Below are 8,153 nucleotides of genomic sequence, written 5' to 3' on the forward strand. Positions count from 1 at the left end.
AGCCTGAAAACCGTTCGTTAGCCAGAGCCTCTTAAAGGATAAAGCAAGAGAATAAAGTGTCATACCAATGATTTCAATTATTTTTTTTCTCTTCCAAAACAATTTTACAATTCCTTGCATGAATAGTTTTTGTGCTCTATCATCTCCCAATGACGTGCACTTAAAAATTGCTTTCTTTTCTGATTATGTCTTTCCAACTAGAAGAAGGATTGTGCATCCTGTCCAAAGTTAAATACCTTTCATTTTTATATTTGGAGTAGGAGCAAAATCTACTCTCCAGTACTGATGGAGCCCTCTTTCTGCAGAACAGGCATTGTTCTTCATTTGGAAAGTCTGAACAATGGAAAAGCTACTTGAGCTTTCTTAGACAATGGAGGAGTGTTCAAATGGGAGTCTAACCCCTCAACTTGACACTGGAAACAAATGGATTTAGTTCTGGAGGTGCCTAGCCTCACACTGACCCAGCCAGTCTGCTGCACACCTGCAGAGAGCCTGCCTGGGTGAACTGGCCACGACCCTGGCAGAGTAGCCAGTTCCATCCAGTCCATGAATATGACTCACAGGAACTTGAAAGCACTTTATCTGTGTTAGATATTCAGAAGGTTGAGTTCAGAAGTTCAGAGGCCAGCCTCAGATGGAGGGCAGTCAAAGCCAGGTATAAGACCTCTTGTCAGAAGTTGAAAGACTTTGCTGATTGCTGATTTTTCTAGTACTTTTCTGTTAACTTGTTCAAACATGATCATTCTTCATGTCTCTTCCTGATTTTGGACTCATATGGGTGTGGAAACTCTGTCTTTCCATTCTCTTCTGGCGCTTGGAATTCAAGCTGGTTATACTCTTAGCCTCGCATGTACTTGACTTTAAAAGTAAATCATTTGGCTGAGCATGGTGGCATATACCTTTAATCCCAGCACTCAGGAACCTGAGGTAGGAGGATCTTTGGGAATCTGAGGCCAGCCTGAGACTACATAGTCAATTTCAGGTCAGTCTGGGTTACAGTAAGACCTTACCTCAAACCCAAAACAACAAAAAGTAAATTTGTGCTGGAGAGATGGCCTGAGGATTAAGGCACTTGCCTACAAAGCCTAAGGACCCAGGTTCAATTCTCCAGGTCCCATGTAAACAGATGCACATGATGGGTCAGGCGTCTGTAGTTTGTTTGCTATGGCTAGAGGCCCTAGTGCACCCATTCTCCCTCTCTCTCTCTCTCTCTCTCTGTATGTGTGTCTCTAATAAATGAATAAAAAATAAAAATGCACAACCATTGAAACTGGTCAAGCATGTCCCAATTTAATATAGTAGCTATTTTATGAACCAGGATTAATTCAATCAGGGACAAGTAAAGCGTCATTGTGGGGCCTCTTGGACTCATAAGCACGTGACACAACTTGATAATACATTGCTCTGCATGTCAATCACTGAGTCTATCTGTCTTTCTCTGATAGCTTTTTTTGCATAGCATGTGCTTATGGGGCTGGAGAGATAGCTCAGCAGTTAAAGATGCTTGTTTGCAAAGCCTGATGGCCCATGGTTCAATTCCCCAGTAATATACCCATGTAAAGCCATATGACCTGAGTGGCACATGCATCTGGAGTTTGTTTGCAGTGGCAGGAAGCCCAGACTCTCTCTCTCTGCCTGTCTCCCTTTTCAAATATATATATAATTTAGTTCTACTGTCTTTGCCTACTGTTCTGTGACATTTAGGAGCACATTTCTTTTTTTTTCTAAATTTTATTTTAATTTGATTTATTTGAGAGAGATTTTAAACTTTATTTTAATTTTATTTATGAAAGAGAGAGAGAGAGAGAGAAGAGAATGGGTGCACCAAGGCTTCCAGCCGCTGCAAATGAATTCCAGATGCATGAGCCCCCTAGTGCATCTGGCTTATGTGGGTCCTAGAGAGTCAAATTGGGATCCTTTAGCTTTTCAGGCAAGCGCCTTAACCACTAAGCCATCTCTCCAGCCCAAGAGCACATTTCTTTATTGTCATTTATGTTGGGAATTACACACACACACCCTTATTTCTCTTTGTCCAAAAACAACAGGTAAACTTTTAATGGGGCTTACCAGAATGAGTTCTTTACTTGTGAGCTTGTGTATTTAATTTTGAATTATGATAAAATTACATTCAAATAAATTTCCTATTTAAACTTTTATAAGTTTTATAGTTTTTAGATTTATTCATATATAATTTATGTTTTGTCTTACCACAATCCTATAAGGTAATGAGATTTTTATTATTATTTTACAATGCTAATAAAATTTATAAGAAAATGGATTTCTTAATCTCTTAAGGATAACAGTTGACATTTTAGGCAGAACAAGTCCCTGTTTTGAGAGTGTTGCAGTCTGGTAGAAGCACTGGTTTCTAGGCACTAAATCTTTTTGTTATTTTATGCTTCCATATGCTATCCATTATATGGCTTCTATGTTATAGTTGTTAAGAGAATAAAAGGAGCGGGGTGTGGAGGTGCACTCGGGAGGCAGAGGTAGGAGGATCACTGTGAGTTTGAGGCCACCCTGAGACTACAGAGTGAATTCCAGCTCAGCCTGGGCTAGAATGAGAATCTACTTCAAAAAAATCCCCAAAAGAATGAAAGTATATAGAAGATGATGATGGAATGTGATTGAAAATTCTGAAGCATTTTGTGGAAAATTAGCTTGGGCCTCCTCCCAGATAATTTAGAAATGGCCATGAAAATTGATTGAAAATCTGCCATATCCTAGTTACACCATCCCACAAGCTGTTGGAAAATCAAATCATGGCAATGAGAATTCATGTGAAATTGTGGCAAGCAATCTTTACCTTCTAAAGCAATGCATAAACTTGTGTGACTTGTAAATGCCACAGGTGACTCTTGCCAGGACTCTGAAGAGATCTGTTGCCTGTCTGTGGTACATGTCAATGCTTTGAATGTTACTGCTGGACAAAAGCACAGATCATTTGCAAAGGAGAGGAGAGTTGATACGCTGCATCGTAACAGTGGAAACCACAAATGGGCAAGGACATGTTCTAGAGAAAATCCACCAATGGGGCCAGAAGGAGACAGGTGGGTAAGGGTGCATGTGGCTGGCAAACACTGACATTTTATTTTTAGAATAGTTGCTGTGATATAAAACTTCCAGGTAGAAAATGTTTTATCTTACTATCTCAAATTCAGTTTAAATTTGAACTCATCATGAAATGGTTCTTTTTTGGCATGAAGCACAGTCATGGCATGTTGATTCAATGTCCTCAGAAAATACTACATTTTGGTACATATTGCAGCTGTATCCTGGCTTTCATAAGAGAGGACTATGAATCCTTGAGTGTTTATTTTTTTCCAGAGATCATCCCCTCTTTTATAAAACACTGTATGTATTTATCTAGCTGCATGACCCTTGAAAACGAAGATCCTACCAAGTCTCTGTTTTTCTCTCCCCACTTCACCCAGTCCTCACTAGGGAGGAACAGTCATTTCTGATTTCCACCAGACTTCAGCTGCCTTTGCACAGATGTGCACATGCCTGGGTTGGTCTCTAGAGATATACAGAGAATATGCAGCCATCGTCTTATAGTTTTATTTTATAATTTTTTATAATATAAATATTTTTATTTATATTTATATTTTTATAATATTTTATTTTGTTTATTGCAACAATATTATTGACTTATTACTATTGTATATCTATCTATTATCTATCTGTCTATCACCTACTATCTATCTATCCATCATCTATCTGTCTATCTACCTATATATCTATCATCTATCTATCATCTATCTATCTATCTATCTATCTATCTATCTATCTATCTATCTATCTATCTATCTATCATCTCTCTCTCTCTCTCTCTCTGTCTGTCCTTTCTCTATCTGTCTATCATCATCTAGCTATCATTGAGGAGGGTTTCACTCCAACTCAGGCTGACCTAGAACTCACTCTAGCTCATGTTGGCCTCCAACTCACAATGCTCCTCTCACCTCAGCCTCCTGAGTGCTCAGATTAAAGGCATGAAAGACACTACACTAGGCTAAATGTTTTTAGTTAAGTTTTCATTAAATTTTTTTGTTTATCTTTATTTATTTGAGAGTAACAGACAGAGAGAGAAAGAGGCAGATAGGTAGAGACAGAGAATGGGCGCGCCAGGGCCTCCAGCCACTGCAAATGAACTCCAGATGCATGCGCCCCCTTGTGCATCTGGCTAATGTGGGTTCTGGAGAATCGAGCCTTGAACTTGAGTCCTTGGGCTTCACAGGCAAGCGCTTAACTGCTAAGCCATCTCTCCAGCCCAAGTTTTCATTTTTTTCTTTGAGAAAAAGTCTTGCTCTATAGTGGAAGCTGGCCTTGAACTTGTGGCAATCTGTCTATAATGGACACGTGTTGGCATGATATCTGGATTTAAACTTGAGGAATGCAGTATTTATGTATATTTATGAGTTCCAAGGCAATGCTTTGATTCAGGTATATTTTGGCTAATGTTCAGCTCGGTATCATTAGCATATGAGTCATCTCAGACTTCGATCACTTTTGTGTACTGAGTGCAGGATACAGAGTGCCAGAACGGATACCTCCTCACTGTACACATGCCTGCGTTTTTACCTACCTCCCCTCTCCCAATCTCTGGTGCAACTTTCTGTTTTTAATTTCTGCAAGACCCATGTTTTAAGATCCCACACAGGAACATCGCACAGTGTTTGCATTTCTATGCTTGACTTATTTCACTTAACATATTGTCTCTATGTTTCCAAAATAACAGGATTTCTTGTCTTTTTGTTTGTTTGTTTTTTGCTTGTTTTGTTTTTTAGGTAGGGTCTTACTCTAGTCCAGGCTGACCTGGAATTCATTATGTAGTCTCAGGGCAGCCTTGAACTCACGGCGATCCTCCTACCTCTGCCTCCCAAGTGCTGGGATTAAAGGTGTGTGCCACCACACCTAGCAGGATTTTTGGACCTTTTATGACTAGATTCTCTTCCATTTTGTATATATGTCCTTTTTTCACATTTTCTTTCCTTTAACTTCTTAATGGGCCATTTTCATACATGCACATAATGTATTTTGATTATAATCCCCCCATTACTTTATTTTGTTTCCTTGTTAACCTTTACCTCTGAACAAGGAAGGAGGGTCAACTGTTGCAGATGCACAAGGTCAAACTTTATGCTTTACATTTTTATTTGTTTATTTGAGAGAGATAGAGATAGAGAGAGAGAAAGAGAGAGAGAGAGAGAGATTGAGAGAGAGAGAGAGAGAGAGAGAGAGAATGAATGGCCATGCCAGAGCTTACAGCCACTGCAAACAAACTCCAGATGTATGCACCACCTTGTGCATCTGGCTAATGTGGATCCTGGGGAATTGAACCTGGGTCCTTTGGCTTTGCAGGCAAATGCCTTAACCTCTAAGCCATCCCTCCATTCCAAGTTTCTGGTTTATTTTTTCCTTGTCTGTTTACCTGTTTGTTTTTTCATTGGCTCCATCTGGCGTGGCCAGAACTCAAGCTCCATGAAGTCAGACATCTGGCTTGTTTGTTTTGGTATTTTCAGGGTTTAGAGAAGTGAAGGTATTTAAAAAATACTCATTAGAAAGTGAGGCATGGTGGCACATGCCTTGAATTCTAGCATGGGGGAGGCTGAGTTAGGACTACCACTGTGAGTTCAAGGCCAGCCTGTGGCTACTGAGTGAACTCCAGGTCAGCCTGGGCTAGAGTGCGAGCCTGACTCACAAAATCTGACAAAAGAGAAAGTCCTCATTAAATATATAATCAAATGTTGACATGAAAAACATTAAGAATTGATGTAACTTTGTAGTGTCTATAACAAAATAACCCAGAGAGGCCTTTAAATGATATAGCCACACAGGAAAAAAAATCAGGAAAGAACCAAGTAGAGTAAAGTCTTAGGAGTTTTGTCCCTGTGGAGTTGAAATTTCAGTGTAGGGCATATATTAGCATGATATATATATAATGAGCTATTTTACTTGCAGAGTGCTATATGATAAAATGAAAATCAGAGAATTGCTAGAAGCAATCGTTATTAGAAATCGTATAAACACTTTGAAACTGAAGTAGGGGTTGGGGAGATGGTTAGGGGTCAAAGTGCTTGCTTGCAAAGCCTGTTGACATGAGTTTATTTCCCCAGCATCCTTGTAAACCCAGATGCAAAGTGGGACATGTAGCTGGCATTCATTTGTGGCAGCAAGGCATGTGTGGTGTGCCCCCCAACACATGTGCAAGTTCAAAAGTTCAAAAGAGCTGAAGTACAGTGGTCAGCACACAATCTCCCTTATGTTCTACCATCAGAAATAATATTTGTAATTTCATTTTTTTTCTCATTTAAGTAGAGAAAAAAGAGTAATACACTTTTTAAAATTTGACTGAACACAACCGAACACGCACTTGTAGAACCTTATGGCTGATAAGAACAGAGCAACAGCTGTCAAGAAGAAAAAAAAATTTTTTCCCTTCTGCCCCCAGCACTGAGGTTTGGATCCAGGGCACACACATCCCAGGCAAGTACTGTACCACTGAGCTATAACCCCAGTCCAAGAGAAAAACTTTTCTCTAACTATTGAGTAAGGGGATAATGGAGGGATATAATGGAGATAATGCAGCTAAGAAGATGGAGACAGTGTTCTGAACAGTAGGTGGTGAGGATAGGGAGTACCTAAGAGCTCGCTTGTTGTGACCCACGTCATCTAGCATGGCCTTTGCCTGATCTAACACTCACTTTGTGCTCAACGTCACTGAAATAGAAATGTGCCTTGGGGTGTTTGTTCCTATGACACCCACAACCAGATGTGATTCTCACCGCTTCCCACTCTTGAGTTTGCCTCACTCTAGTAGCAACACTCTATGTAAAATAAACTGCTGATGTACTTTGCAGGTTGAGGATTGGATGGACTTTTGACAAACCTCACCAAACCAGTGTGCTATGTCAACAACATATAAATGGATTTTAGTGAAATATGCAAACTAGACCAGAGTTTGATTAACTGCATAATAAGCAGTTGAATATTTACTTTAGTAATATAAATGCCACATCACAAATAAGCACTTGTATTCCAAAAGATGTATTCTAATACTTCATTTAGAAGCTTTAATAAAAAAGAGGCCATAGGCTGGAGAGATGGCTTGACGGTTAAGTGCTTGCCTATGAAGCCTAAGGACCCCAGTTCAAGGCTTGACTCCCCAGGACCCACGTTAGCCAGATGCACAAGGGGCTCATGTGTCTGGAGTTCGTTTGCAGTGGCTGGAAGCCCTGGTGCACCCATTCTCTCTCTCTCCCTCTACCTCTTTCTCTCTCTGTCACTCCCAAATAAATAAAGAAAAAAATTTTTAAAAAACGATGCCATATATATATATATATATATATATATGTAATAAAAATTATATATATATAATTTTTTTTGAGGTAGGGTCTCACTCTAGCTCAGGTTGACCTGGAATTCACTCTATAATCTCATAGTGACCTTGAACTCAAGGCGATCCTCCTACCTCTGCCTCCAAAGTGCTGGGATTAAAGGTGTGTGCCACCATGCCCAGCTCAAAATGATGCTTTCTAAACATCAAAGAGATACCAACTAAGCTGCTTACACATCATTGGTTTTTATAGATCAACAGTTATGCGATTGGGTGTTTCAGGATGTTCAGGTCAATGTGTGTGGGGGGGAGGGTTGAACAATGAGTATGCAGATTTTTTTTTTTTTTTTAAGATTTAGTTTTGAAGTTTCCTGGATGGGATAGTTGGAACAAATTTTTCCCATCTGTCAATTTGTTCTCAGAAGTTTAGCACGTAGGAAGTAGAATTTGAAAAGTCAAAGCGCTGCTGTTGGGATATGATGAACAGCATGATCGTATTAAGGAAAAACATAAAGTGAGAGCTGTGAGGCTCACTTGAGCTTTGGATTGACACCTCCATTAGAAATTGGTAATCACAGATCTCTTCTGAAATAAGAAAACAACTGAAATTAAAATGGAAAGAAGAAAAGTAAAAATATTTATTAAAAGCATAATTCAGTCATCTAAATTCCATAGCCTACTATATACATGAGATAAGTTAGAGGGGGCATAAAAATGCTACAAGGCTGGAACTCTAAGGAAAGGGAAAGTAAGAAATGCAAAAACAACTCAAAATTTTATAACCTCTGCAATGAACTTTCTTTGAGTGTTGGAATTT

This window comes from Jaculus jaculus, chromosome 15 (genome assembly GCF_020740685.1).
Source record: "Jaculus jaculus isolate mJacJac1 chromosome 15, mJacJac1.mat.Y.cur, whole genome shotgun sequence".
Classification (NCBI taxonomy): Eukaryota; Metazoa; Chordata; class Mammalia; order Rodentia; family Dipodidae; genus Jaculus; species Jaculus jaculus.